The following is a 25,772-nucleotide window of genomic DNA, read 5'->3' on the forward strand; positions in this document are numbered from 1 at the left end:
CCATTGCCAGTTTATCCTGGAAATCCTCACTTGCACCTACACGTGCCAGAAATGAGTTTCTGTAGATTTTCTTGTAGTTCAGGTGGGTTTTTCTTTTTTTTTTTTTTTTTTTTTTTTTTTTTTTTTTTTTTTTCCTCTTTCTATTCTGGCTGTTAGTTGCATCTGGTTGATTCAGATTTATAGATGGTTCTAGTCAAGAGGCAATAGTTTGCACAAGATCTCTTTTTGGTAAATCCAATCCATGACACTTTCAGGGCATGGCTATTCAAGCTTGTTGCTAGAACTTCTCCATCTTCACCAACTTTCATTCAGTCTGTGAATTTATATTTAGTAAAGTAAATATCCAGTTGATTTTCTGCTAAAATATATTAGGTATTTGCATTATTTCCAGTACCTAACGGGGGCCTACAAGAAAGCTGGGGAGGGACTCTTTGTCAGGGAGTGGAGTGATAGGACAAAGGGGAATGGCTTTAAACTAAAGGAAGGTCGACTAAGATTAGATATAAAGATGAATCTATAAAGATCTATACTCAGAGGATGGTGAGGCACTGGCGCAGGCTGCCCAGAGAAGCTGTGGATGCCCCATCTCTGGAGGTGTTCAAGGCCAGGCTGGATGGGGCTTTGGGCAACCTGGTTTGGTGGGAGGGGTCCCTGCCCAGGGCAGGGGGGTGGAAATAGGTGATCTTTGAGGGCTCTTCCAACACAAACCATTCTGTGATTCTATGATTCTTCCTGACCTGTGAAAGCTCAGCCTCTTCCACTGCACTTTGTGACTTGCCAGTCAAGCAGATCAACTGCAGTAAATGCTTTTCCAAAGTTCTTTGCTTGGCCCAACTGAATGTCCAGGTGGCTGGCTACCATGATGGGTCTGTAACCAAAGGTTTCTTCCTGGGGCTGAAATGTAGCCAGTAATTCCTTGCTCCTCTTCATCCCTGCTAGTGGGTTCCCATCTGGTGTCTCCCAGCCCTGAAGGATCTATGGCAGTATGGTTGCCATTTTTGGGGGCTTACCAATTCAGTTTTGCAGCTGGCCTTCTCAGTCTGTTAGGACTTTTTGTAGTCATTACTCCTACAGAGAGTTCACCTCTGCCTGCAAATCACTTCAGCCATTCCTGGGAAACCTCCAGATGCTGTTGTAATTCCTTTTGTAAAGTTTCCAACTCTTGTTTTAGAGCCTTCTGGCCTTGTTTTAGTTTCTCTTACCTAGCTTTGTTTTCTGAGAGAAGATTTGTTGTTGGTTCAAGAAGAATACCAGCTCATAATTTCCCTGCTTGAATGAGGTCCCAGTGTTGACAAAAGGATTTTGTTTGTGACCTTATCAGGATAGCCCAATTAGAAAGAGAAATGGATGAATGAATTACTTCTGATACAATTCTGTTAATTTAAAATAACATGTGAATTTCTGCTTTCTTAGAGGAAGTGTAATCATGCACAGATTTCTTGCCGACGGCTCTTCCTGCTAGCAACCTGCCCCAAAAAATCCCATATAAACCTTCCCTTAGGGCTTGTGAGAAGGTTGCAGATCTTCACACTGAAGGCAAAAGTACCTTAAGACACTTGCTCCGCCCCCATACAGAGGTAGGTATATCATGCCAGAGAGTTCCAGATACAACAAATGGGAAATGCTCAGAAAGCAGTGGCTGCCAGAGAAAGAATGAAGTAGGCAAGTATATGGCATGTTTACTGGGGAAGTGCATTTTGCTTTTCACAACTGTTTCAAAATCTTCCCCAAATGTCAGCATGTTTTGGGTCCCCACATACAAAAACAGCCAGGAGAGGCTTTTTTCTTAAAGCAGAGCCACAGCAAAGCTGAGAGGACTACACATCACCTCTGTTCAGACTGTTGCTTTGTCTTTCTCCTTGTACTCTGTCTCTTCAGCACAGAGCTCTACCTCAACAAATCCCCTTTATCTAGGGGGTTAACACTCCTATATGTCCTGTATTTCCAAGGAGATAGGCGGTAACCTTATCTAATAGATACCTTAAATGAGGGACAACAAACAAACTTAAGCTCAGGACCTAACACCGCATAGACACACCGTTTCATCAACTAGCCAGCGAGATATCCGACAGCCAGCAAAAGAAACAAGGAGTCAAGACTGTTGGCCAAAAGAGCTTATGAGTTAGCAGAACAAAGCAAATTACAATCAATGTTGAGAAGAAAGAGGGCTTGGGAACACAAGTGGTGAGAAGATCAGGATAGCTCTCCCGTGGGCTTTAAGGCAAGACGTGCATGAAGGAGAGGGGAAGAGCTAACTCAAAACGGCATGAAAGAAGGCAGAAAGCAGAGTGGAGGAAGGGGTCACAGGGAGTACTGCAGTCAGCAGAGTAGGAGAAATATGGGATCAATGAGGGAAATAAGATGAAAGGAGTGCAGAGATAAGGTTGTGCATGGCCCCTAAGGAACAATGAAGGCAGCTGATGTTGGTACAACACTTTCTTCTGATTCCTAAATGCAGTTAAAGGTTGGTGCCTGTCCTGTACGACGACAGCTGCAGAAGAGGAGTACTGCTAATTGTAAGTGCTGCTAAACTCCTCACCCCTGGCTGAGGAAAAACAAAAGGGCAGTACTGGTAGGGCACACAGAGAACTTTAGAGGACTGTGCTGAGAAGCAAATTTTAAGAGCAGAAGTCCCCTACAGGAGTTGATAGCTGGCTCAGCCACTAACTATGGCAGTTTGCTACAGGAAGAGACAACACCTTAATTTAACAGATCTGCAGTGATGTAGAGGGTTTTGATTTTGCTCAAAACACATTTCTTGAGTTCCAGCTAATGAAAAAGCTAAAACAAATGTGAAATGGCCTGAGTTGGAGATAAGGTAGTTTATGTGATTAAATGCAGGTGGGAAAAAAGTGACATGTGGAGTCACTTCCCACCAGCCCCAGAAATACATGTACTTTTGGCTCCTTGCCCGGTCACACTGTGGCTTCTTATAGGTATCAGCATCTCCTTGTAGTGTCTCATGACCCCCTTTTTTCCTTGCCTGTGCCAATTGTTGAATTGCTCCCCCCATGCAGAATTTGCATTATATGCACTGTGGCTCAGCCAGCAACTCCAGTGTCCATGACTTTGTTTCTTCCAGATGTACTCGCTTTGTTGTGTGTAGATCATATTCCTGCTTTTTTTAATTTGCCATGTTCAGTCCCTACCTAGGCATCTGGATACAATTCTGGTCACCTCCTTGTGGAATTTCTCATATCACTATGAGATTAACATAACATTTGAGCTTTCTTTTGTCTGCTGAACTTTTTACGGTTTTAAGGGAGGATGGATTGCTGCTAAAATCATAGTCCTTTCCTTCTGCAGTGGCTGCATCACTTGCCACTGTGAATTACTTCACTGGCTGTCTATCATCTTCCACAACCAATATAAAGGGAGGCACTGTCCATACCTGAGAACGTTGCAGTTTCCATCAGACACAAATACCGGCTGAAAGCCAATGCAGATAGGTCTTGGGGGAGTGTCAGTACAAGGCACTGGGGAAGAGGTGAGTATAAGGAAGAATATAAACGAGGAGTAGGATGTAAAACAATTTTTTGGTACTATAAGGTGATGGGATAGAAATGGTATGTGTATGTCCAAGAATAAAGAGATACATGGCAGTGAATAGAAGGATGAGAAATATGATCGTCATACAGAATAAGGAAAGAAAATAAGTAAATGGTCTGAAAAGATTAGCAATGTGGTGGCAGGATTGGCTGCCTGGCAGGAAAAGGAATTAGCAGGAAGAAAGGAGACAGAGGTATGCCCATAACAGTGCATAAAGAGATGGAAAGAAAAAAGGAAGAAATGAAGAAAGAGCAATGTGTGTGTATACAGAGGGGATTTAAGGGGATTTAGGAAGTTTATTAGCAAGATATCAGACAATTAAACAGAAATATAGTTACCTACACAAGAACATTTACAATATAAATACAATTTTCAGCTATGGGTTTCATTACCCATTATCTAGTGGGTAATAGCTCAAGGAATGTAAGTTGTATTTTAATTCTGACTAGCACGTAAAAGTAAATGACAATTTGCAGCATTTGGTGAAAAGGAAAAGTGTGCTGTTCAGATGCCTGTATAAATTTAAGTTTCATTGGCAGCAATACCATAAACAAGGTGCCCTACTTGTTATCTCTTCATAGAGGATTCTTGTTGTGTTCAGCTTGAATGTTGTAAAAAATATAAAGTCATTACAGCTTCTGGATATTTTTCTATACTTTGGGGTTTTCATCAAGATTCAGAACCATTTTCAGAGAGTGCATGCCCTAAGACCCTCTCTGTCACTTACAGAATGCTGCAAATTGACTCTATCACTTTACCCGCTGCTGTAAATTGGCTCTGAGCACACATAATGTGTCAGGTTTGCCTACTCACTTTCAGTTTTCACCCGCCTCTACTGGGCATATCTAGGAGTAATGGGATGAAATTGAGCAAAGGAAAATTTAGACTGAATATCAGGAAAATTTTCCTAACAGTGAGATCTATTAGAATGTGGAATAGTCCCCCAGGAAAAACGATGGAAACCCCGTTGCTAGAATCATTAAAAATAGACTGGAAAAAAAACACAGTAAAAATACTGTAGAAAATAATCTGCATTGTCAGGGGATGGACAAGATGATTCCCTAGGTTCTCTCAGGCTCTAATTTCTAGGATTTTAGGAGCTGAGCTCCATCAGTATTAAATTCCCTGAATGCCCAAGATCATCTAATTGAAACAATAGAAAGTTTGCTCATAGGCATGCCAGGGAGAGTGCTCAGTAATGATCAGGCTGCATTACTGCTGAGAGTGTATCACTTGATCTGCACTGTACAAAGAAACAAGGAAGGAGACAATTTTTGTCACAATTTACCCTTTGCTAACGCTGCTCTTGTAAGTCAAATATGCTGGCTTGATTCTGCGTTGCTGATATTATAGGAAGAGATCTTTAAAGCTGGTAATAATGGAGTCCTGATCACAGTCTGTACTGGTGGATTTTTGTATCAAAAGCTAACTGCATGTGTTCAGAATCAAAATTTCCCCCCGCAATACATGTACTTTTTACCACAACTGTGCTCCTTTCCCAGGAAACAGATGAGGTGTGCTGCCATTTCATTTGTCAATGGAAGCCTTACTTGTACGTCAGGGGATAACAGATTAACTCCATAGGGAAAGGACACTGATTCTGAGTATTTCCTCTCTAGGTTGAGCTTTCTATCAAGATTTTCTCTTTCTCATTGGCTTTAATGTTTCAAAATCAATGTCAACATCTCAACAAATTAAAGAAATAAAACCAAATTGCCAAAATAATTTTGGGTACTGCAGCCACTTTCAGCAACGTTAGTCACTCCCCTGCTGCTGTGGGTAGGACACCAAAGAACAAGGAGGGAGAAATGACCAAGCCAACTAAACACGCAGGAGAACGGGCTACTCTGCATGCTGCAGGGACCCCACTGGCAAGTTACTTACCGAGACCTGGAACCTTCATTTCCAGGGCTGGCCAAGAGAATTGCACTGGGGAAGCTGGAAATAACATGGCAACAGACTCCTGGAGTTCTTTCCTCAGCCTTTAAAAGCAGTGAAACTTTATGGCCAAGACCTTCAACCCTGCTCTGAATGGTTTGCCTTTGTGAGGGACAGGATGAAGGTTGTCTTGTGGGGAGAGGCCAGCTGGTGGTTCCCCATACCCCTGCATGGTGGTGACGAGCTGTGGATTCAGCATGGCACAGTAACACAGCCCTGCAAGTGTTGTGCAGCCCCCAACCATCCCAGACCTCTAGGTTGCATGGCTTGGGCTCTCACGAGCTCCCACAGAGCTCACCCAGCCGTTCCCCTGCTCCTCACCCAGCTCCTCTCCCTAAATTAAGGCAGCCACTTCTCCATATCCCCCCTGAGAGTCTACAGCTCCCAGTCCTCAGCTGCAAAGCATAGCACGTTCACTGCGATCCCTCTCCCCCTTTGGGGGCTGCCCTTCACTCAGTGTAGGAACGTACCCACTGATTAAATTGTAGGGGCAACGGTGGCCTCCTCCTCCTGCTTCGAGGACTGCAAGGGTCTGGTGAGAGCCTGGAGGTGCCAGGAGATAAGAAGACTGCCTTGTAATTTCTGACCATCTGTCCCTAGCTGATTCAGGTCATTAGAGTTATTTTGCAACATTCTCTTAATAACCTGCAGACACTCTCCTCCGATGCTGAAATCATACACAAAAGGCCAAGGTTTAGGGAGATGAAGACAACACTGATAATGAGTCCCTGATTGATTAAAAGTAAATACATTTTTATTCAGAGAAAAGGGCATTTGTTACCACAAACATTTCACCTTCAGCACAAATAGGAGTTACGCTTACATTTACTAAGGGATTATAGCAGCACTACAACTAATTACTTCCCAGCAGCTATTGGCCTCAGGTTAGATGTAAGCTACTTCTGGCAATATGTGGTGTGGGTTCATGTAAAAGGGGGCCAGTATTTTCATTGTGTTGGTGGAAAACAGTACAACGGTGAGACGTGAGTGAATATACTATGCATAATGCAGTACAAAATAAGAGCTTATTACAAGGAGAAGACTCAAGGAGATCAAACAACATTAGTCCATCCCACCATTTTATGTTATGAGGGAGATATTAATTATTCTGTTTGTATTTTGTAGATGGCCTCGAGTTGTACAATTATCACATAGGAAGGTGCACATTACTTGCTGGAGACAGATTCCAGATTCAGACTCTTTGATTACCTTGAGTTACATAAAGTCAGTGGTACATTCCTGATACGACCTATGCAAATGGCACACTGCTAATCAGTAGGATGTTATTTGTCCCTGAGTAATTTACCAGACCTTCAGTGTGAGATTTGTCTTTTTTTCTCAAATCCCAAATAGTCACATCCTTGCTTTTCTGATGCAATGCTCTGAACTCTCTACTCTTCCATTCAGTGGCACATAAATTTTGCTAAGCCGCTGGCAAGTGATGAGATTACTTTAAAATATCTATTAGAATTCAAAGAAGGAGGTTTCTACAGGTCCAGGCAATGAGCTGCCCTGAAATTATTGAGTTATTCATAACTTTGAGCAGTTACAAATTACTGCTATTAACCGAATCCTATAATTACAGCAAGAAGCTAGGTTTTGTGGCATAATTTCTGGTGTGGATAGTTATAGTGCATGTCTTGGGGAGCAGAAATTAAGAACACACAGAGAAATGGCTGTTATGATCCTGTAAAAACATTTGATGTTTCCTTAAGTGACCTGCTGTACACCACAAACAACTAAAACGTTCACCTTGGATGAATGACAATTGCTACTCTGATTAAAAGAGTGTAGGAATGGTGTCTTCTAGCCCAAGTGATGCTCTCACTGGCTGGAGTATTTTTCACCATGACACAAATAAGATCCTCCTTTAATCAGAAAGTTTGCTTTGACAATTGGCCTGTAACATCAAGAAATTGCTGACTGACTCTAGAGAACCCCTCTGAGGCAAACTCTGGAAGGACTGGCCTCAGGGTCCATATCAGAGAGCAAGAAAAGATCTGCAGTACCTCAGCACAAACCTCCAATAGCCCCGTGTTACCACCGAGCACAAATGCAGACTGACTGCTCCTTTCACCTGGGCATTAGTGCTGGCACAGCCGGGTCCCTTTCTGTTGAATGTGTTTTGATGTGTCTTGAGCTTACAAGGCACTTAAGAAAAATTGTGGTAGCTTAATTGTAGCAAACAAACAAACAAAAACAACAGATCTTCAAGTTGCTGGATTTATTCCTCTAACTCCTCATGGTGGAGGTCAGCACACAAAGTATTGCAAAGTGTCTTCCATGGCTGCTGTGCACAGCAGCTGGGCGTGAAACTGGTGTGCACATTAGTGCTTCCTAGCCGCAGTAAGAATGACTCCAGTCTCTGTTTGCTACTTCCAGGACCCCATCGTTCACTGTAACTTGAGAAAGAGGCTTTCGGGAGGGTATTTAAACCTGACATATTCCTTTCACACAGTCAGTGAGAGGCAAATAGCCCTACATCCAGTCCAAGCAGAGTGCAGCAGAGTGATTTAGATTTCATACCATGTATTTTTGACCTTTCTGTTGGAGGAATAACACTGAGCTTGTTTAAGAGTAAAAGATTGATGTATGTCTCGTTCTGAAAGCAATGTTATAAAAATGGTACCTTCTTACTCAGCAGATCTGCTCCTGTTGTGCATTGAGAATCATTGCTGCCTGTGTTCAAAACTAAAAAGTTTATGGTTTCTAGTCCTGAAAAACCAACCAGCTTCAAGACAAGTAAGCCAGTTCCTCTTTATTGTATTATTAATAAAGCTCGGTACTCCTTATCAGTCACCAGGCCAGTCAGTGCACATGCTGATTGTTAACAAGTGTTCCTGGATCTCTCCCGTTTTACCCTTTAGTGTTGGCATGAGTGGAATTTCTTCTTGTATAAGAGAACAGGAGTGTTTGTGTGGTAATAATTCGTGCATATCTTTGCTGGCAGAGATTTCATTACCTGTGAGTGATGCATTAGAAGGAATGAACCTTGCTTTGCCTTCAGAGTATGGCTGAGTTTGGAAAAGAAATGATGGATTAATAGCAGAAATCAGTGAAAAGCAAACTGCCACTAAAGGGTACGGGAGACTAAACGGAAAAGAAGTAAGCAAAGAGCTCAGGATTTGGCCCTGAGAAAGTCTATTCACATGAAGCATCTCATCTTCTTTATAGAACGGACTATCAGATATGGATTTCTTAATGGAGACCATCTTTTACAAGAAGGCAAACATGCAAGGCAAACTCTCAGCTCCGAGTGTGTTTTTATTGTAAGAACAGCTTGTTTGCTTAGGTATGGATTATCTTTCCAAAGCAAGAAAAACAGGAAAATGTTAAAACACCATCCATTACTGCTGGTGCAAGAAGGGCTATATCCAGCCTGCGAGTCTGCTCCCCCAGGAACATGCAAGGTATAAGACAGTAGGGGTAGTTTGAGGCAAACTTAGAGATCCTTGGTCAGGCTTTGCACAAAGAGGCTCTGCATCAAGGATCATGCCACTTGTGCCAAAAGGCAGAATTAATTTTGTCTATCTGTACCCAGACTTGCTGCCTGAGGGAGCCTGAATGTCTGAGCAAGGTCAGCAAGCAAAGAGAATCACACTCACCCTGTCCTTTGCCATCATGCTGCTGGACTCCTATCTTCTTCTTCCTTTCAGCAGTACTGAGTCTGTACTGAAAAAACAGTAAGTGAAAAGAAGGCAGACAAAGAAGTGTGTACCCAGCTGTATTTTACAAGAATTTGAATCTCTCCAGCCTCAAGGACGTGCACGAAGGTGTACACAATAACGGAACAGTTGCTTGTTGACACTGTGAAAATCCCGTTTTTAATACTCCTTCAGCCTAGCAAAACAAATAGATGGATTCAGAGCTTTCCCCCTTCATCTCTCACACAGTGTCCCATAAAGAATCAATGATGATTGTGAAGGAAGTGATAAAGAAATCAGGATATTTCTTGTGCCAGGCTAGAGAAGGTATCCTGTTGAAACTGTAATCATACTGAAATCAAGTAATGGTGTATGCCTGTGTACATGTTGAATACTAATTGCTTCTTGAGGTCTTGTATGGCTTGCTGAGGTTGAACCATAAAGAGGCTTTCTCTTAATGAAAACTTTTTGTTTTGTTTTGTTTTGTTTTGTTTTGTTTATAAATACCATAGCTGTTCTCATGATCTCCACTGACAACTCTTCCAGTGCCATTGATCGATGTGGTCCTTTTCCTGTCACCTCCCATCAGGAGGCTGCCCAGTCTGTTGTATGTCGTGATTAGTGTGAGTAGGGAAGCATTCCTCAGTGTGTGATGGCACACTGGCTAATGGAGACTGAGCATATCAAGCCCTATTACCAGTCAGGTGCTGCATTCAAAATTTTAAAGAAAGGGTTAATGCACTCGAGTTGTCAGACTCCCTGGGGAATCAGGGTAAAATCCTTTGTCGACCTGAGGTTTGAAAAGGAAGATCAGAGCCCTGCTGCTATTGCAGGGGTTGGCCTAGGATCAGCAGAGATGAATTAAGGTTTCCTCACTTGCCCAAGGTTCTACAAGGGTCTATTAAAAAAGACAAAACTGTTTACCTGCCTTCTCTTCCTCCAAGCTTAATCACTTTCCCCACAAACATTTCTGTACAATACTGAGACACAGGCAAGAAATTTGGAGTGAAGCTTATGGAGGGGCTGACTGGCACCACTGCTTGTTTACACTGCTTACAGGGTGAAATTACTTAGGCGCTGCGACCTCTCAAGATACACTTATCGCTGTCTGAAGTACGCCTTAAAGAGCACATGGGCCTCGGTGGGACCCCCGCCACTGCACACTGTGAAATTCATCTGGATGCGATCCCCACAGCTGCAAATCCACCTTCCTTCTCGATTACCCATTCTATTAGCCTGCTTTGCTTCCCCTTCAGCACACAGCAGCGCTGCTCCTTATTTTAGCGTTATTAATTTTTGACATGAAGTCGCTCTAAACATGGTAAATACAGAAAGTAATTGGTATGTTAAACAGAGGGAGCATAATGAGTCTCATGTACAGACGCGACTCGCTGCTGCTGCAGAGCCGGACTGAAACAGAATACACAATCGCGCTGCCAATTTCACAGGAACTTCTCCACCAAGTCCCCGTGGTTTGCAGGCAGTGCCTCGACCTCTCCTGTACTTATGATACATCCAGCCACAGTTTAATGGCTGAAATGACTTTGAAGCTTTCCCAGAGGAACCAATTTCCACCCTCTGTGAATACACGCTCCAGCCTTTCAGCGGAGTTTAGTTTGGTGATGAGTTAACATGAGAGGCCAGCCTGCGAATAAATTTTGACTGGTGCCCTGATGGTAGGGCTTTCACATCGTGACTCGACGCGGGGCTTTTTGGGAGAGACGCGCTCTCCAGGCTGATAAGGGCTGATGGGATATTTTGTCAGCGAGGAGAAATGTTACTTACAACTAGCGAGGCTGCTACTGGCTCGTCAGCACTGATGGCAAATCTTTGCTAGGAGGAGCAGATAGGGAAGTCATAGCTCATCTCAGCCCAGGCTGGCAGTGATAGCAGGTTGACTGTGAAATACAGGAGGTGAATTTCAAAGATACAGCCCTGCACAGATGAGAAAGTCTTCTCTAAACTTTTCTGGAAGTCAGTGGGAGAGGGAGATTTATTAGAAATGGTGAGAAGAAAATTAGTACAACTTTTATACAAGCCTCAAAATAATACCAGCCTAGCTTAATTTTGTCCTTTTGCAGATTCTAGATTTCTGGTTTTGCCATGTGAATAATAGACACTAATACACACTATTCCAGCTCTTATGTTATCGATTCAAATCCAATCAATTTTATCCACAATAAAGGCTGCAAGATTGGATCTAAATTATTGCACAATCAGGAATTAACAAGACGTATATGCTGCATGAGATGACACTCTCCTGCCAGCTGTATGCATTTTCTTTAAGTGGTAATTCACAAATAAAAGACAGCAGCAGAATGTGGCCATAATACTCGACCAGGAACGGTGCTGACACACATCAGCAAAATGCCCACAGACAGTGTAATCAGGAACCTGACCTGTCTGCTGCTGTACCAATGATACTGCATAAATAATTAATTGTACCTGCCAATGTAACACATAACACCGGGTAGTTCTTTGCTTTTTGTTTTCTACGACAAGCCTTGATCTTTTTCTGTGTTAGCTGTCATACAGAAGAAACTGGAAGAAAGAGAGCAGACCCTTGTTACTTGTGTAATAGCCTACTTGCTTTCCCGGGTTATTCTTGAAGAGGGGTTGTTGACAGGATATAAAATATCTCAGCAATGCCTGGCAGAGCAGAACTGGCAGGAAAAGCAGCATCTGGCTACCTTAATCTGAGTTTGGAGCGTGATCCAAAAGAACCCATAGGTACAGTCTTTGCTAGGGACATTTAAAATCAGGCACTACAATGTCCCATAAAATAGGTACTAGGAAACAAGCAGGATAGATTTAATGGCACAACAGTTTCTTTCTATTTGATTTTATGATCTTGGTTTCAGAAGAATCCTGAGAACAGTCTGGAGACAAATTTTTCCTTCCCTTTTTCTTTTTAACACCTTTGTGATTTAATTTAAGAATGACATTTCATTCTGGACAAGAGGCTCACAGCATAAGCCTGACGGCTGAGACCTGATGCACACATTCTGCAGTTCGGCAAGTTCATAAATAAAAAGCACAAGTTAGCACTAGTATCTTCTCTGAGGAAGTGTCTGAGATAAGTTGCAAACACTGAAATGAAATACTCAATGCAGCTGAGGTACCTACACACATCTTTAGTCAAGCAGCCAGCAAATGCATGCCCCCTCTTCTTTGGTTCCTATCCTAGGGGTTACAGCATTATTACTATTTCAATTTAACATATGTTTTCTGAAAGAAGATGGAAGCCGTGCCCCATGTAACTCACATAGCTCTGTTAAGGAGACCATAAAGCTCACAAACAAAATGAGTTAGAAAACCCGGCATACTGATCACAAGAGTAACTCCCAGAGCCTATATGAACAACATGCCTTAATGATGCAGAAGCAGGACAATGGCACATGATCTCATAAGGGATATGGTTTCAGCCTGGGCCTGATAAACTTCAGTACATAAACTCACACCTGCACTTTCCAAGTGCAAACACCTGGCTTTGCTTTAGAATAAGAGCTGAAAGCCTGCATGCTCTCTTTCAACAGTTTTGTACGTGAAAGGATTGGAATCTGTATCTGCAAACCACATTCGTTAGCTACTCTTACTAATATCCTAGTTCCTGCAACCCTCTTCTGCCTATGCTACTCTTCAGTGCTTCACCAAATGCTAAAGGCATTCACCTTAGAAAAATCAGAGAAGTTGGATTTGATCACGGGGAAGGAAGGAACAAAGCCTGAAACTGAAACTCTGCTCCCGGTAGATCTGTCAAACCTCTTCCCATCAAATAAGGGTTACATCTGCGTACCAGATTACTGAGCGTTAATTACCATGCATTGCAGAGGCATTTTCCATCTTTCATCCTCAAGCAGAAACCTTAATCTAAGACATGTTCTGGGCTCAGATATCACAGATATCTCAGACCCTTCCTTGAGCTTGTCTGAATGCTGGTATCAAGCCAAATGCCTAAAGTCTGAGACAACCTGAGTAATTTCTGTTTTTTACACTGTTAAATGGAGATTCTTCAAATGGGAAGTTTTGTCCATTGGCATGGAAAGATAAAGAACTCAGATCTGAAGCTGAGGATTAGGGTTTGGGTGTAGGCTAACCATGAATTCGTAATGCACCACCAAGATGGAAAATGGTACCAGCAATGGTGGCTCATCTCCATCATCCACAACTCTGCTCTCAGGTAATGGCTACTCAGTCTGCAGGGCAGTGGGCAACAGTAACAGTAGAAAATACCGTTCATTGATAGAGATGTGCAAACATCAGGAGGAACCTCTGAACTCTTCTGAAGTGGCTTAGCTCCTTTTTAGATGTCATCAAAAGCAATTAAAACAAAGCTCCCGGAGCCTTCATGAACAGCTTGAATTGCTAGGCCCATGGTAATGGCCTGCCACAGAAGCTCTAATCGACCGTGTGTGTGTGTTTTCTTTTCACGAGATGACAGTTCCCAAGTGGAAGGACACTTCAGCTCTGATAAAACTTTCCTTCTATTGTCTGAGTTTTGTTTGTTTTCTGGCAAACCCCAGCGCTGCCTCTGCTTTCTGTGCAGGCACACATTTCCCATTCTTGTGCAGGGAGGCCAACCAAAGTCTTTGGAGGCTTCTCAGTAGTATTGCCTGAAGCAAATACCACAGCTCAATAGCAATTTAATATTGTAATCAGGGAGCAAACTGTGCAGTTTTGGCACATTGTGATAATTATTAACTACATGTATTAGTGCTGTAATTCTAGTAACTAATATTTACAAAAGGTTCTCTGTGTGGGGAAGACCTTGCCTAGACAGGAGCAGTTGAGCTATTCCTGAGCGATTGTCAGTGGGCCTTTAAGCCAATGCTCGTGTTCGCTGTTTAAAGATAAAACATCAATACTTAGAAATTGTACTTCAAAAGACCTATTTCATGAATAATAAATTCGCAGGGTGTAAAACCATACCAAGCGCCAGAACATTTTGTGAATTTATGGGGAAGTTTTCTTGTGGAAAAAAAAAATATCCTGGAAGATAAGATTAAAAAAGCACATCTCAAACTCCCTAACATAATATAAAGGAGTTTTGATTTAAACATTAAATCATTCTTGATCTTAGGATTTTTCTTTCATGCCGTGACGTGTATCGTTCTCTTGCTTTCCCATTGCTATTATAATTAATGGCTGGGGCAGTAAGGACTGAAGGTGTTTGGCTGAGTATATTAGAATCAAACACTAATGACTCTTCAATATTCTTTACTAACTTTGAACCTTCCATAAGAAAGCATTTACGCTGAGAGTACATAATTGTATTTCCTTCAGTATGAAATTGTATACTTTTCCAAACAGGCAGGGACACGAATAAATACGTGTCTCTAGTCTGTGTGCTGTACACATCACTGACATGCATGTATGTACAAAAAAAAAAAAGGCCTTTATTTTCTAATAGGATCACAGTTGAGCGAAAGATTTTCATATGCAACTTAACCTTTGTGTAGTTTCTTCTCTTCAAGCTCACACATATTTCACACATTTTTTCTGGCAGTATTCAAAGTGCTTTTTAAATTATGTATGCTTTTGGCTGGCACGTCAGACTTCTAGTTTAAAAGACTAGACTTCCCTACATAGAACTCATGATTTGGCATTGTTTATTTTGCTGCGTAATCACTTTAGATAAGATAATGTCATAAAGCTGATGTGAAATAACCCTATTGTGAAAAACACTCGTTAGCTAGCAATGCAGACTCAGACAAGGATCTCGGTGACATAACATTTTATTTGCAATTGCAATGGCGGCCATCTCACAAACAGGAGAGTGATTGTGGATACAATTTTCACACCTTTTATGCTCCATTTCCCAATGCTTACTTTCTCCTCTTGTTCCTCATTGGCTGAGTACTGCAGGTTCACAAACTACCCGACGCTTGTTTACTAGTTTCTTACAAATATTATCAACCTTTAATTCCTCCTTTTGTTCTTCCATTGATTATTATTATTATTATTAATATATTTTTATTATTCCATGTTCAATTGAATATCAGTCTAGTACTTGCCTCCCTCCCCATACACTGTGCAATCCCAGGAAGCAGCATGCCTGGTACTTCCTGTGCTTATGTTACCAATTCTGGTGCAAACACCAACATTTTTGTTCCCATAATATGTAAACAATACGTTGCCATTCTTTTACCAATTGTTTAAACAAATGAACAAGTAAAACATATTCTTAGCTTCAGGTACTTCCTGTGTCCCAGCAGCCAGACATTAACCTGGATTTCTTAGTATTAAGAGCTGTGGTCAATGTTCTATCAATGTGGAAAATAAAGATGGTTCTTTCCAGGTGTTTGCAATATGCTTACCAGCCAGGAGTGAACTGATAGATGCTGGCAGGAAGTAACCAGTGAGGCAGTATTGGATAAAATGGTCAGTAGTGATCACAAAGCACTATGATATACCAAAAAAGAAATCACAGAGGTAGGAGGACAGGCAGAAAGAGTCAGAGAAGCTAAAGGAAAATAAGATTTCAAGAAATAGTTAAGGGAGCAATGTCTGAAGTTGTTCACAGGTTAAGGAGGGTAGAGCTGGCTATGAAGAGGTCAATGAAGACTTCACCTGACTGCAAGGCACCGGAGACAGATTGAAAAAGTTTTCTGGGGGGACAGAGTAGGAGGGAAACACTGGAGATTGACTCGTCTGATGTGTGTAGAAACAGGGTAGTAGTAGTAGTGGCAACTGGGGTCAGGTATAAAAATGTATAGTACATAGAATTAGTATTAGTATTTATATAGTATTAAAGACCATGGTTATGTTTTATTAATTTTGTACTTATCAAAAGTCAATGTGATCTAAAAATGGCCATCAAGAAGCAGTGGCATGCTTTATACATTTTATTTTATTTCATTTTATTTTACAGAATATAAACCTGAAAAATGTATTTAATGATAATCAGATAGTGTATGTTCTTTATGTGTGTAGACACAACTCATCCAAGTCTAATTTATAAAATGTAACATTCAAATGAATTGTTTCCCAACTTAAAATGTCACCTGCTTAGTTCCAAGTACATATTTTAAGACTAATAAATCAGCCACTCCACATTCCATTATTCTCACTATGTTACTTCTAGGGCATGTAGGTGCAATGTTAGTTTTTATAAATTCCTTTAATTAAAGTAATTATGCCAAAGATAAGATACGACAAACATATTAATATTTTAAGTAAATATTTGTACTTCTTTTCAGAATGAATAGAAACAGGAATTTGGCTACTGTTAGAGTTCTTTACAGGTTACAAGTGCTATAATAAAGAAGGGGAAAAGTAAGTGTATGCCTATCTTTAAGTATGTGCTTAGCCTTTCTAACCTGCTGTGAAAGCAGCAAGTTAAGGGGACTAAGTACATACCTAAAGGTAAGCACATGCTTGACTGCCTTGCTGATCCGACGCTACAGACAGTAGGATGATGTGGTACACATTTCTGAAAAGGCTCCCGGCAAACATTATTTCAGGGATAACGAATAACTTTTTCACTAGCAGCTTAATGATTGAAGGGACCAAGGATTCAGTTATGCAATAAATTGGCTTTGGCAGCAAAACCAGATTAAAACTTTTTTTTTTTTTTTTTCTTTTTCCTTTTAAGTAGAGACTTAATTCTAGCGAACCAGTTCAAAGCATGGCAGCGGTACTGTCATGACTTCAGAGATGATGGATTTTGGCCTAGGAACAAATGGCCTCTGGCATGGAAGAAGCTATTAAGCCAGCTTCATGGCCAAAGCCATGGAGTTGTATCCATGCCCCTTTCAAAAGTATTTTGTGGTTAGATAGACAAAAAAGTTCACATACCTAGTACTGGCCTGATGTTACCTACCTGCAGGCACCTAAGTCCAGACTTCTGATCTAAAAATCCTGGATAATTCTGGAGGCACTAAAGATATTGATATAAAAATCTACCTTATACTGGATTTCTAAAGTTCTGCTTCTCTGTATCGCCAGAAACTCTTTTATCATCCTTGGCAGTGTTTGGCTTCTGTGTCAGTATATTCTCTTTTGGATCCACAAACGAAGGGTTTTCTCAGTCTCTAAGCGGAACACTGCTGTAGATACCTGCAATGAAGATTAGAAGGAAGGGGAGAAACGGGGAATTAACTCTACTATCCTCCCATCTAATATTTCAGTGATTAAAAAACTCACACAGCACACGGTACAACTGAGTAAAGTACTGAATAGTTAGCATAAGCTGTTGCCATTGCTTTCTTTGTACATATTGTAGTATGATATTCTATGTTATCCAGCAAATAGTCTAAATTATGTGCTATACCTTATCAAGCTACTCTACTAGGGAAAAAATATAACTGAGAAGCCTTTAGGAGTTTATTAAAATACTGAAATATTGCTAGCTTCTTGAAATACTGCAGGTTTACCTGGGCAAACCCCTAATTCTCCCCATTTTTTCCATAAATACTGGGAAAGCAAACCTGAATATTCTTGCCTATCAAAGAAATTACTTACCCGAGGCAAATAGATGACTAGGAGTTTGCAAAGCTGGGATAGACTCTGTTGTTATGAAACTCTGTATATATAAAAGACAGCATGCCTATTAATATTTATAGAAGAGAACAGTTAAGCAAACACTAAAGCTCCATAACTTCTGATGATAAAATGTCAAGTTTGCTAAATACGCATACACCTACACAAATAGATTGTATTTTCGGCTTGGGGGAAGGGTCGGAATGGTGTCTCTGCATAAACAGCTCTCAGACCAGTTCTTCCCCATCTCTTCTGCTGCTGCTGCCTCGGGCACTGTTTTTTATTTTTATTTTATTTTTTTTGCCTGCTAAGGCCAGCTGCTTCCTCGCTGGTCAGACACTCCTCTGTGGCCAGGGCTGCCTCGGGGATGGCGAGGGACCACCTCTGCCGGGGCCAGCCGGGCTCTCCCAGCCGCATGCGTGCATGTGGTTTATCTGCCCGACGGGCCTGGGTAGCAAGCAGAACTGCTCCTCTCTTCTCACTTTCTTATCTTCCCCTCGCTTCCCCGGCAATGGTGACCTGCATCACCTTGCCTGAGTGCATCGACTTGGCTACCGCCGGGACCTGGCGCGGGCTGTTGTAATCAGGTGTTCTGCCCAGTTCCTGATGTTTTTGAGTTTATCGCTACTTACCTTCCCGGTTGCTCCCGGGACTGTCAATACCACAGCAACCGGAGGCAAGGCGCTGTGCCTCCTCTCGGCTCGGCTTTCAAGGGGTTACGCTTGAACAATGGCATGTAGGCTGGGGCTGCCACGGCAGCGTTATAGATTGCTGATTTTAGTTGCGGCTATATCTAACTCTTTGAGAGGTATGCAAGGAAAGGCAGCGTTTACAGCCTTGAAATTGCCCATTAATACTCCAGACCCTCTGGTCAAAGGACCTGCTAGGAGTCTAGGTCAGTGCTATGTTGCCATTTCAGTGGGGCTGCTGTCGGGCTGCCCCTTTCTAGTGCTCTGCAAAGAGTCCTTCCCCTGGAGCTCACCTCTCCCAAAGAATAGATTCTGCAAACAGTGTTGTTAGCTGAGGATTTTAATCACAGCTCCTAAATAAGAGAGCATGGGGTTTATTTAGCACAAGAAAGGGATGAGAAACAATTTGTGAGTCACATTGAATGGCTGAGACTATCGCTCAGTGAAACAAGGGCCACAGAAGTCCATGGGAGGCAACACACTTTTTGGGGCAACACACTCACTGGGGCTGGCCCAAGGTCTCCTATCATGCAAGTTACAGGAATCCTGTCCACCTCCAGGACAAGCTGGACCTCCAGTTTGTATGTACATGACCAGTGTGTAGAAGAAACACTAAACATTTCCTCCCTGCTCTGGAAAATGCTGATTTGTTAAAGTCAGAAGTGTTGACAACGGAAGAACTTTATTGAATTACCATTATGATTATGGGAGCTGCTTTTGGAAAGAAAGTGACACAACTGTCAAACCATTCTGCATAAATGAACTGCCAGTAAATTTGGGCTACTGAAGTTTTAGGAAAACTTAAGTCAAAATGAAGTTTTTACAAAAAAAAACACCAAAATAAAAATTTTCAGCCTTATCTGTCTTCGGTTGGACTTTGTTTAGTGCTTTGTGCAAAATTTTTGAGACCTGAAATTGTGAAAGGACACTACCACAGAATCTCCTATTTATATTAAATAGAAATTTGTTCCTAAATAGTACTGTATGTGGCACAATAGCATCACAAGGCACTTTCCATCATCCTTTCACTCACTGTTAGAGTCCTTTTTCAAAGCATGCTGATGCTGGTGTTTTTTCAAAGCAAATATTGCCAGAATTGTCATGAGGAAAACAACAGCCTCCTTCCTAGCTTCTCAGAGCAAAAACAAAACCCTGTTGAACAGGACAGACTGTCAAACTACATTTTGCTCCTGGAATATCTAGATTTCCATACACAAAACTTCTCGTGGGCAAGCCACTGTGCAGCAGATGAATGAAACACTCCTTAGTATTTGTAGAAATTCTCTTCAAACTAAAAAGCTGGGGCTGGGCGCAGGGGGTGTTAATATTGTTTCTGATTATATCTGAATCTGAACTGAGCCCAGTGCAGGACCTGATCTCTCAGGTAAGACTGTGGCTGTATCCCTGCCTGGTGGAAACTTTTCCTTCCTGCAGCAGGTTGGAGTACCTAGAAGGCTACCTCACCACTCCACTCACAGGAGCAATGTGCATTTATCTCTTCGAGACCTTACTACGTGAGTAGTAAGAGCACCTGACATCTCCCAAGATGTAAGAGACCCTTTTTCAATTGATCAAAACTCAGCCAACAGATAAGAATGCTTTCCCCCCCCCTATATCATGACAGAAAGTCTAACTCTCATCCTCTGTAATAAACTACACGTTGAAAAAAGCCCTTTCTCTGAACTCAGGATGTTTCACAGCCGTGATCTAGATGTGCACTGATAGATTCTGACAGTAATTCAGGAAAGGCACTAGTTAATTTTGATTTCTCAACACTCTTTGGTTCTGTTGTCATAATTAGAAAGTCAACATTTACCCACATCTATCATGAGACCTAGGGAAACTATTAGTTGCAAACAGCTGATTTGTTGAATTTAGCTCTCTTTGCTGATTGTGGTTGATCAACGACCACATTTTAATTTCTGTTAATTTTATTCACTGTATAAATTCTTCCGTGACTTGTTCATGTGAATATATTTCAGCCTATGTATTACTTACAGACTAGAGGGTGTATCAGAGTTTTTGTGAGTTGTAATTCACTGTTTAGTTGATGTGCAATGGATCATTTGAGTCCCAGTCTATTCTTTCTCATCTGTAGGTGAATAGTATTCAAAAATATAAAGTGATTTCAAGATGACTTCTGTAGACAGTTTGGAAGCTTGATGTAAACAAAGTTCATGAAAATGTGAATTCAATTTCAGTGTCTTTTCTTTTAGATGTGTGTACAAAGAAAAAAAACTGAATACCTATTCAAATGAACAGAAATATTCTCAGTGAAATAAGATAGAATTCTATAAAGTTCAGTGTGGATTAAATGGGTGAAATCATTGTCCTATTAAATGTATGTGGGGTTTTGTTTAATTTTGGTCTTCTCTGAATTCTTAAAACGGATCCTCAGAGCTACTTTCCTCCTCTCCCCCCTATTATTTACTGATCTGTCAATCTCTTTCTGGTCTTAGACACATCTTAATAATTTTCTCTGTTCTTCCCAAATGACAGCATGGGGGAACGCTATGCTAAGCCTTAAAAAACAAACAAACCACAGAGTAATGTTATTTGAGAAACACTGCACGGCCAGATGAATGTGAAAAGATGCTGTATATTTTTCCTGAAGTGTTTAAAAGTCTTTCGAAGGCAGGGAGGCTTAATTCCAACAAGAAACTCTGTCATTCTCAGCAGACCAGACTGAAGACCATTAATCTGAGGTCACCGCTGATTGCAACCAGCGCTGAAATAGGTCTGCCCAGCTTGCCTGCATGGGCAGCAGCTACTTTTAATGGTAAACTGTGAGTTTTTAAATGTCAGCGTGGGCTGGCTATGGGTACTATGTGGTACTATGGGTACCATTCTGTGCCGTTTGGCCATCCTCTGCCAAACCCTGCAGAAGGGGACAGCCTCTCTGCCCAGATCCCAACATTGGGGACTGGAAACATTGCTCGGAGACACGTTATTTGGAAACCCTTGCATTGGTGTGCTCATACTGGTGCACGCACACGCCTGAGTGTAGGAATATATATATATAAAAAAGCATTTTGTAGAGCCCGCTGCTGGGCTTTCCTCTAGGAAAGGGCCTGGGCTATCACAGCACATGGCTGTGGGCAGCGAGCGACCAGCAAAAGCTGCCAAGGACCCAGGGCTTTGCCTCGGGCCTGCAGCCTGGTGGATCATTAGCGGCAGCAACAGCAGGTTCCTGGGGGCCACGCCGATAATGACAGGCGGTGTTTCACGCCCTGCCGGCCCCAGCCCCGATGGCCAAGGGGGGACACCGGCACGGAGGTCCCAGCCCTGCCCGGGCAGTGGGAGAGGCCGGCGGGGCCAGGACCAGTGCTGGGGCCGCAGGGCGTCCTCACACCGAGAGCCGAGAGCCGTTGCCATGGCGACGCCGGCAGAGCCGAGCCGCGGCCCTGCGAGTGATCATATCGATTAAAGGAGATTTGAAATAAAAATAATAATTTTATTTTGATTTCTTTCTTTCTTTCTTTCTTTCTTTCTTTCTTTCTTTCTTTCTTTCTTTCTTTCTTTCTTTCTTTCTTTCTTTCTTTCTTTCTTTCTTTCTTTCTTTCTTTTTTTTTTTTTTAAGGATTGAGGGGCTGGGAGGGCTGGAGGGCCCATCGCAAGTCGTGCAGGGAGGGATGCGCGGAGAGGTGGAGGCATCAAGGGCAGCTCTCAGGGCTCACCACCACCATCGGCGGTGGTCGTGCTTGTGGTGATGCCCTCTGGGGCATCTCCCCTCCACAGCCTGCTTAGCGAGCACCCTACGTCCTCCAAGAGCACGGTCAAGCCTCAGACGCTCGCAGGCGGGTGGTGGGGAGAGTCTGGAGGCAAAGTTAATTTGTTTTTGTGATGCTCAGGGATGGCGGTGGGGCACGCACCAGCCTGGGCTCCGCTCGCTGGATTGCCTAAAGTGGCTGTCATCTTAGGCCTTCCCGCTGGGATTTGTAGGGTGGCGTGTAAGGGCCTTCCTGCTGGAGGTATGGTTCCTGTAATATTCATTATCCTCAGCCTGACCTCAGCGTGAGGATGCAGTGACCTCCTTATAATAACAGGACATCACTCGCTCCCCAGCCTCGTGACCTTTGCGTGCACACGTGTGCATGCCCGTGTGGCCCTCTTGCCTCCCCCACCTCCAGCAAGCAGCACAATGCAGTGCAGCAGCCTGCCGGCGGGTCTGTTACTGGAGGAATTCATGCATCTTGCATCTTGAAGATGCATTATTAATGCCTGGACAAATCACATCAGGTGGAGCTCAGCAAGTCCCTGGCACTGCAAAAAGGAACAAAGGCTGGTTCTACAAGAGAGAGAAGGATGAGACAAATTATAACAGCTGGGAGTTTCTTGTCGGTAAGATAGCATAAAAACAGAAATGCTAAAATTGTTTGCACATACGGCAAGCTTATATTTTTATTGGAAAGGAAATTGCACATTGGACTGTGAAGAAGATAGTTTAATTGTATCCTAATAAACATCACGTGGTTGGGCATCTTTGAATTTCATGGCAAACTGGGCCAGCTTGCTGGCATCCAAATTACATCTAAACACAGTTTTATTTAGTATCTGGAAGGGACTATAAAGAATGGATTTGCTAGCAGAGGGCCTGCTTCTGGTCTCCTTGAAGTCAACAGTAGATCTCCCTTTTTGCTTCAGCAGTGACAGGATCAGGCCAGAGTTTGTAGCAGTCCTCCAAAGGAAAGGAGGCATCACTGTCTGTGCCAGCACGTGGGAATGCATGGAACCCAGCCTCCCGGGCAGAGAGCAATAGCTCTTCTCTATAACTCTTGATGAGAAGATCTATTTTGTGCAGCCCAGGCTTTAATGCCAGCTAATATTTTTCTCCCCAAAGTCTGAGTAGTTAGCCAAAATCTGGGCCTTGTTGGCTTAGTTGCATTAGGAAGGGAAGAAGATGATGAGAACCAAGGATTTCTTTTGGAACGGTCTTGATTATTTGTTTAGAGGATGCATGTGAAGTCTAATTATAGCAAGGCAGGAGCAAACAAAGTGGTTTCTTGTTTGGAAATGCATCTCTTTTTAGTGAGCATTTGGCTAGGAAGAACTATCTTTTGGTTTCACCCTAGAGCAATATATAAATAGTACATAAGAATTGAAAAAATCAGATCACAGTGTCATGTTTTAAAAACTGTACCACCATCTAAGCATCTGTCCAAACAGTAAATTTAGGCACCAGAAGTTTCATAAAAACTGAACATACAATCAGGCAAAGTTTATTGAGAAGGCATACATGAAAGATTAAAAAAAAACAAAACAAAACAACAGCAACAAAAACTGATCTCTAACAGTATCAGTTTACAATCTAAAAAGTCCCAAATGTGTAAAATTTTTAAGCCTAGAATGCTTAGTAGCTATTCAAGTATCTAAATTCAGTATAAAGCCTATGTTCTCTACATTAACAGCACCAACTAAAAATTGTGTGGCTAACTACAGATAAGACAAACATTTATTAGTCAGCCAAATAATTTATCACAGACTTAACCAGCTACCAGAAATTAGACATTAAGCCTACCAATTTGGGGAAAGCTTTTATCTCACTGTTGCCACATACAAACAATCCTAACGTTTTTCAAGAGGCTCTTTAGATATTTTCCTCATCATCCTCTGTGCCACATGCTATAGGCGTGCCACACCTGCTTATTACTCTAGTAGGTGGCTTTCTCTATGTTGTCTGTTTTCTCATTATTTTTCATTCCCTCACAGATACACCTACATGTACACAAATCCCCAACTATTTTGCTCACAATCTGCCCCTAGGAAACTGTTGGGTCTGGTGTCAGTACCTGCCCCTTCTGCTCCTGCCTTTCTTTACTAAGTCTCTGAGGGCACACAGGTGATTTTTGTTTAGCTGACAAACAAACAAACAAACCCCACCCACCCAACCAAAACTCTTCCAGGCATCTTCTACCAACTTGCTATTTTTGTCTTCTCACCTTCCCACTATTTATACAAACATCTATAAATTTTGTATCAAAAATATTTATTTATATTAAAAAATAAAGTGATCAAAATGCTTAAAAAGAACTCAAAGTAATTCCTTTATCCTTAAAACTATATGAAATGCATTTCCACTAAGTCACTGAAAACAGATCTAGCCTTTGGTATGAAGTGGAGAGAGATTATTTGTTAGGGATCCACGTGAGGTTGGAGGAGATTATTGAGATATCTCCAGTTATCACTGCCGTGATAATCACTCCCTCAGAGCAAGAGATAAAGCCCTCCATGAAATAGGACCCAGTGAGGAGAAAGGAAAAAGAGAAAGGACAAAACAAGCAGTTTTCACTATAGCAAAAAAAAAAAAAAAATCTAATTTCTGAATCAGGGCTGTTCTTTAATATGTTGGTAAGTTAATTGTGGTGACCTTGATTTGTCATAACCAGACAGGTGAGTGAAGACCACAACACAGGAGCATCAGAATGAGGATTATATGCAGGTAGGTATGCACTGTGGGCTTATAAATTACATACACCCAGCCAGGAGATAGATCTCTGGCTAGTGAGAACATTGGATCGGTGTTTACAGACAACCAAAATACAGTGTTAGTACATAAAAGGAAAGGTCTCAATAACGACACTTCAAATATTTAAGTAATTGTCATACAAAGATGTGAAACATCATGTCATGCAGCATTGTGTTCAGTATTAATCAAGCACTATTAAGAAAAGTAAGTTATTTGGAATCGGCAGCCACGATCACCACAAAAAAAAAAAAAAAAAAAGAAAAAAAACCAAACAAACAAACTGAAAGCACAGGGAAGCTTTGTACAGCCGGAACAAGGCCAGGCTGGATGGGGCTTTGGGCAACCTGATGTAGTGGGAGGTGTCCCTGCCCATGACATGGGGGTGGGATTAGATGATCTTTAAGGCCCCTTCCAATCCAAACCGTCCTATGGTTCTATGCACCTGCAATGACAGTGCCATTTACATGTAAATGTGCCAAATAGGTAAAAATCTCATAAGCAAGGGTTCCTTAGTCAGCCTTCCTTGGGACAGGACAACAGCAGGATGCTTAAGGTGGTTGAAACCATCTAGAGCTGTCTTCTTCTGAAGACTGCACACATGCACCAGGCATTGGCTCTAGTACTTGAGACCCAGACAGAGATAAAGCATTCTCAGCAATACCTCTATTTCCTTCAATAAAAGTCTTGTTTGATTATACCCAAAGTGCATCTTCTGCTCATTGCCTAAATTCTGAAAAGAGGATTTTATTTTATTAAATCGCAGACTGATGATTTCTAGCACGTTAAAAAGGGGCATTTTTCCAAAGCTACTTCTGTGTAGTTCTGGGTGTTAAATAAGAGTCTTCCTGGCATCCTAAAGGAAATGACATTCTATTTAAACGTGTTACCTGCTGATCTACTAGAGAAGCAGGCCAGCAGTTTTTTGTTGTTGTTGCTGTTTGGTTTGTGTATGCATGTGTGTGTGGTTGTTTCACGGCTCCTGGGTAATATTATCCATATTTTTCT

General features: G+C 41.9%; 1 long non-coding RNA gene across 1 annotated transcript; it reads left to right on the forward strand.

Moving 5' to 3' along the window:
• Positions 1-627: 627 nt before the first annotated feature.
• Positions 628-19,166, forward strand: LOC116485332. Its single transcript, XR_004252852.1, has 3 exons — positions 628-714; positions 5,059-5,063; positions 19,156-19,166. It is a non-coding gene; the product is annotated as an uncharacterized LOC116485332 (long non-coding RNA).
• Positions 19,167-25,772: the final 6,606 nt, after the last annotated feature.

Source organism: Aythya fuligula, chromosome 2 (genome assembly GCF_009819795.1).
Source record: "Aythya fuligula isolate bAytFul2 chromosome 2, bAytFul2.pri, whole genome shotgun sequence".
Lineage (NCBI taxonomy): Eukaryota > Metazoa > Chordata > Aves > Anseriformes > Anatidae > Aythya > Aythya fuligula.